At 41.1% G+C, this 6359-nt stretch overlaps 1 protein-coding gene across 8 annotated transcripts in view; it reads right to left on the bottom strand.

Annotated features, from left to right (window-relative positions):
- B3galt1 (beta-1,3-galactosyltransferase 1) overlaps nucleotides 1-6359 on the bottom strand; it is a 550921-nt gene that overhangs the window by 42166 nt on the left and 502396 nt on the right. For all 8 annotated transcript variants that reach the window (XM_029469665.1, XM_029469661.1, XM_029469650.1 and 5 more), the window contains one exon: nucleotides 4303-4427. The gene's annotated coding sequence lies outside the window, so the exon portion shown is untranslated. The remainder of the gene's footprint in view (nucleotides 1-4302; nucleotides 4428-6359) is intronic.

Genomic DNA, 6359 nt, shown 5'->3' with positions numbered 1-6359 from the left:
GTAATAAGAACACATGCTCTACTATGTTCATAGCAGCCTTATTTATAATAGCCAGAAGCTGGAAAGAACCCAGATGTCCCTCAACAGAAGAATGGATACAGAAAATGTGGTACATTTACACAATGGAGTCCTACTCAGCTATTAAAAACAATGGATTTATGAAATTCATGGACAAATGGATGTATCTGGAGGATATCATCCTTAGTGAGGTAACCCAATCACAAAAGAAGTCATTAGATATGCACTCACTGACCAGTTGATATTATCCCAGAAACATAGAACACCCAAGATATAATTTGCAAAACACTAGAACATCAAGAAGAAGGAAGACCAATGTGTGGATACTTCATTCCTCCTTAGAATAGGGAACAAAATACCCATGAAAGGAATTACAGAGACAAAGCTTGGAGCTAAGACGAAAGGATGGATTATCCAGAGACTACCCTACCCAGGGATCTGTCCCATAATCAGCCACCAAACCCAGACACTATTGCATATGTCAGAAATATTTTGCTGAAGGGTCCGTGTTATAGCTGTCTTGTATGAGGCTATGCCAGTGCCTGGCAAATACAGAAGTGGATGCTCTCAGTCATCTATAAGATGGAACACAGGGTCCCCAATGGAGAAGCTAGAGAAAGCACCCAAGGAGCTGAAGGGGTCTGCAACCCTTTAGGTACAACAACAATATGAACTAACCAGTACCCCCAGAGCTCATATCTCTAGCTGCATATGTAGCAGAAGATGGCCTAGTCAGCCATCACTGGGAAGAGAGGCCCCTTGATATTGCAAACTTTATATGCCCCAGTACAGGGGAACACCAGGGCCAAGAAGAGGGAGTGGGTGGGTAGGGGACCTGGGTGGAGGGAGGGTATAGGGAACTTTCGGGATAGCATTTGAAATGTATATAGAAAATATCTAATAAAAAAAGATTAAAAAAAGTAAAAAAAAAACTAAGTAAATTGCAAAATAAAAAAAAAGAAAGAAAAGAAAAGAAAAGAAAAGAAAAGAAAAGAAAAGAAAAGAAAAGAAAAGAAAAAACATGACAAGACAAGACAACGGCTCTTAGCTCCCAAACAGGCATTAGGATTACAAGATCATATCAAACATTTCCCAGAAGACTTTACCTTAGTGATGCTGGTTTCTTCTTAATCACCTCAAATTTCTTATCCCCAGATAAGCAGCATCAGTTGTCCTAGTAGTCCCTTATATTCTTGAATCTTAGATCAGAGCTACATGGCCAAAGTTCTTCTGCTTGCTGCGGCTGGAACATGGCCACCCTTATTCTACTACCAGCTTTCTCTTTTCCAACTCCCTCACTGTCTAAGCTTGGCTGTCCTGGAAATGCTCCATAGATTGACCTTAAACTCAGAGATCTGCATGGCTCTGTCTCCTGAATGTTGGGATTAAGAGGCCTGTAATAGCATGCCTGGACTTAAGATTTTCTTACCTAGAATTTGCTCTGTCCCAGGATAGCCTTTAACTAAGAGATCTGCTTGGCTTTGCCTCTTAGGATTATAAGTATAAACCATAAACCACCATGTCTGGGCCTAAGCTTTTCAAGGCCACAGTTTCCTCAAAATCCAGATCAAAAGCCTGTGTCTTCCAGTCTCATGATCTGGATTTTGGACTTTTAATCTGAAATGTATTACAATACAGAAATGGAGGACACACTTGTGATATTAGTCGAAAGAGAGAGAAAGAGAGAGAGAGAGAGAGAGAGAGAGAGAGAGAGAGAGAGAGAGAGAGAGAGACAGCTCAGAATACCCATAATACAACTCACACATCATATGAAACTNAGAGAGAGACAGCTCAGAATACCCATAATACAACTCACACATCATATGAAACTCAAGAAGAAGGAAGACCAAAATGTAGATGCTTCTGTCATATTAGTCGAAAGAGAGAGAAAAAGAGAGAGAGAGAGAGAGAGAGAGAGAGAGAGAGAGAGAGAGAGAGAGAGACAGCTCAGAATACCCATAATACAACTCACACATCATATGAAACTCAAGAAGAAGGAAGACCAAAATGTAGATGCTTCTGTCATATTCAGAGGGGGAAGAAAATAATCATGGGAGGTAGAGGGAGGAAGGAATCTGGGAGGAAGACAGGACGGAGTGGGAAAAGGGGGGCAGGATCAGGTGTGGGAGGAGACATGGTAGAAATACAGAGGGTCAGGAATTGGAATAGAGGTGTATAGCAGTGGGGAATGAGGAACTAGGGGTAGCCACTAGAAAGTCCCACATGCCCAGGACCCAAAAGGATGACATTAGCTGAAATACCCAACAAAGGGGAGAGAGAACATGTAGAGACCATATCCAGTGGATAGGCACAGCCCCTGCTGAGGGATGGGGCCACCCACCCAACTCAAATATATTAATCCAGAATTCTTCCTGTCAAAAGGAAATGCATGGACAAAGAGTGGAGCAGAGACTGAAGGAAAAACCATCCATAGAGTGCCACACCTAGGGATCCATCCCATCTGTAGACACCAAACCCAGACACTATTGCTGATGCTAAGAAGTGCTTGCTGATAGGAGCCTGGTATAGCTGTCCCCTGAAAGGTTCTGCCAGCACCTGACTAATACAGATGCAGATACAGCCAACCATTGGACTGAGCACAGGGACACCCAATAGAGGAGTTAGGGGAAGGACTGAAAGAGCTAAAGGAGCACACACCCACAGTGACACACTTCCTCCAAAAAGGTAACAATTACTCCAACAAAGCCACACCTCCTAATAGTGCCACTCCCTGGGCCAAGCATACACAAACCATCACACTTGGGTTCTTATACCTCTGCTGGTTTCCCTTTCTACGTCAGGATCTGGTCACTCACACCCTGAGCACTCATGTTGCTTCCTGGTACTCATCACAGTTAGTAGTTGTGTTATCATTTTATTGTTTAGTTTCATTTGGAGTTGGTTTTCATTGACCTCTTAGGACTCTACAAGAAAAGACAGTCTTTGCAGTTTGACTCTGTGCTGAATCTACCTTGCATATTTAAATGCTCAGTGCATTGGTTTGGACTCAGGGAGTACTATGGCTATAACAGCATGAACATTCGTTGACATCTGTCCTTTTCGGTCGCTGCTAAGTCCATTCCACCATCCCTCATCTTACCTCTGGCCATGAGGTGACAAAAATGAGTGGGCATGCTGTCAAGAAGAAAAGGGTCAAAGCCCACCCACCAAACAATCATGGAAACCAATATAGCTGGTTCAAAATGCTGACAGCAAAGACACAGACATAGAGGTGTGTGTGTGTGTGTGTGTGTGTGTGCACTGACATTTTGTTGAGTTTGATTTTGGAAAATCATCTTGCTGGGAATTAACTCAGAACTATTTCATTCCCTTCACCAGCAGGCTTCCTCATGGTCCAACTGGAACTTAGAAGGCACTTGGAGATAGCTGGTCACCTCGTGGATAAGGACATTAGAGTTTAGACAGGATAAGGGATATGCAACAAGTTCTAGGAAGGTTCTGGGCAAGAATCAAGTAGAATCCAGTGTCCTTCTGCAGGGATTGTGCTCTTCCCAAATCACAATAAAGAAGGTTTGAAAAACATTTTATTGCCTTCATGCTATTTAATACAGATCACATATGAAAGAGTTCTCTCTTTGTTGTCCTTCTTATTACTTTCAATAAGATTATTTTAACAATCATTTGCATTGTAAATATTTTTAATAACCCTGCCATCATTTTTGTATACAAATTTCTTGTGTTCAACTTAAATAAGAAGTGATTGGAGTATAATTGCCCTGTGAGACAAGGTTATTTCAACAAAGATTCAAAAACCAATTAGCAATGGCTTTGGAGGAATGGATTTTAAATAAGCACTGTCTGGGGTCACCTGAAGAACACTGGCCTCTCTTCCAGAGATCCTGAGTTCAATTCCCAGCAACCACATAGTGGCTCACAACCATCTGTAAGATGATCTGGTTCCCTCTTCTGGTGTGTTTGAAGACAGCTATAGTGTACTCATATACATAAAATGAGTAAATAAATAAATCTTTAATGAACCCTAGAAGTTCATGTTCAAGGAGGCCACTTACTCAAAGCAGTCAAAAGTTTCAAATACATCTGTAAATATGGTGTTTAAAGCTGTATTTATAGAACCATGATTCTTTTTCCTCTGGACTTTGATAGCAACGGTGTTTTACATACCAAAGCAGGTAGACACTAATAAATGAAGGTCAACATTGCTTATCACTCACTCGTTATTACAGAATGACTTCTAGTCTTGTGTCATTGTGGTAACTTTCCTCTGTGACCAGACCCATACTGAGCACTGAGATCTTCTCCTACCTTTTGGGCCAAACTTGCTGCCTTTCTTCTTAGTTCAGCTAGAGAGCATCTTGGTTGGTCTCCATTGGTCTGTAGAGATTTGAGAGGCTCACTCCAAAAGCTGATGCACACCAAATTGCAGAATCCTAAGTAGACACCAGAAAGATGGAAAAGTTTATATGTAAAAGAAGTTCATTGGGTTTGAGTGACCAAGGATAGAATCCTCCAATTTAAGAAGATTTTGTAGTTAGTAGAATGGGGCATGCCAAGACTAGGGTATAGACGTTTTAAAAGCTTAAACAGAATAAAAGAGAGTTTGAGCCAGTTCTAGGGCAGGATGTAAGGCCTCATCAGTAGGATGGAGGAGTAGCAGGGACAGAGTCTGTCTAGAGATCATGTGACCTGCTGGAGAGCCAAGCATGACTCAGGCCAAGCTGATGATTAGTTACCCTTGATGTCATAAGGAAAAACAGGCCCATGACGTCATACATTAAGATTTTCAAGGACCCTAGAAATATATACTTTATGTGGAATTTATTAAAGTGTACATGTTGGGATTTGATTAAAGAAATGAATCTTTATATAGGCAAAGATAAAACCAAAGGCTACATAAAAATCAGAGTTACCCATGATGTAGTCCAGTGGTTCTCAACTTGTGCATCGTGATACCCACAAGGTCACATATCAGATATTTACATTATGACTCATAATAGTAGCAAAATGACAGTTATGAAGTAACAGTGAAGTAGGTTTATGGTTGGGGTCACCACGGCATGTATTAAAGGGTTGCAGCATTAGGAAGGTTGAGAGCCACTGCTCTAGTGTAATAGTCTCACTTTCTTAGTGATGGCCAAATGCATCCAGAGAGGGGAAGATACTTGAGCAAGGTAGAGCTGAGCTGTTAGGTAGGAGTGTTATAGTTTTCAAGTAGGATCTTCGCTTTCACTCCTGATCATTCTACGACTGGCTAAAACTGACCAGACCTGATGAAATTATTGTTTGAAGACCAACAAAATGCTACCTCCCACTGATCTGATTCTTGATTTCTAAACTTCTAGAGAACGAAGCTTTCTGATGGAGGAGTAATAGTGTTCTAGTCTCCCAGTTCTGCTGAGAAAGTTATTGAGTACAGTGCATATTGCCCCATATCTGAAACATGACTCCAATCATGGGCATCTGTGTGGATGGCTTTGAACAGCTGCATCCAGATATAAGGGGTAGAAGTGTAGGGTATGGACAGAGGCATGTCTAGTGGGTTCTCCGGAGCCATATGCTGGTTCAAGTTGTTCAAATTCAAGATGATTTCTTTTTACAAGACTTATTCTTGTGTAATGGGTATTTTTAGGTTCAACTTAAATATGACAGAAGCTATCTAGTTTCTGCATGCAAAAGAATGAAAATAATAGTGTCTCTTTTACTGATGGAATAGTGTTTGCACAAGGTAGGCATGCATGCTCACTTTATTTATTTATTTATTTATTTATTTATTTATTTATTTATTATTTTCTTTATATACATTTCAAATGCAATGCCAAAGGTTCCTTATACCCTCCCTCCACCCTGATCCCCTACCCACCCACTCCCGCTTCCTGGCCCTGGCATTCCCCTGTATTGGGGCATATTAAGTTTGCAATACCAAGGGGCCTCTCATCCCAGTGATGGCCGACTAGGCCATCTTCTGATACATATGCAGCTAGAGCCACAGCTCTGGGGGCACTGGTTAGTTCATATTGTTGTTCCAACTATCAGGTTGCAGACCCCTTCAGCTCCTTGGGTGCTTTCTCTAGCTCCTCCATTGGGGGCCCTGTGTTCCATCTTAACATCCTCACTATATTATAATAACAAATTCTAAGGGTATTTGTAGCAATTGCTAACATTCACTGAATGCTGATTAAACTTGAATGTCATTGTAATTGTTACCATAATATATAAATAAATCCTTATTAGGTTTTTATACTGTTTGTCCTTTAAGAAACTTTGCCCCTTCTTAGAATTGGGAACAAAACACCCATGGAAAGAGTTACAGAGACAAAGTTTGGAGCTGAGACGAAAGGATGTACCATCTAGAGACTGCCATA

The sequence above is a fragment of the Mus caroli genome, chromosome 2 (genome assembly GCF_900094665.2).
Source record: "Mus caroli chromosome 2, CAROLI_EIJ_v1.1, whole genome shotgun sequence".
Lineage (NCBI taxonomy): Eukaryota > Metazoa > Chordata > Mammalia > Rodentia > Muridae > Mus > Mus caroli.
The sequence above is the reverse complement of the archived record's forward strand: the minus strand, read 5'-3'. Positions and strand labels throughout refer to the sequence as shown.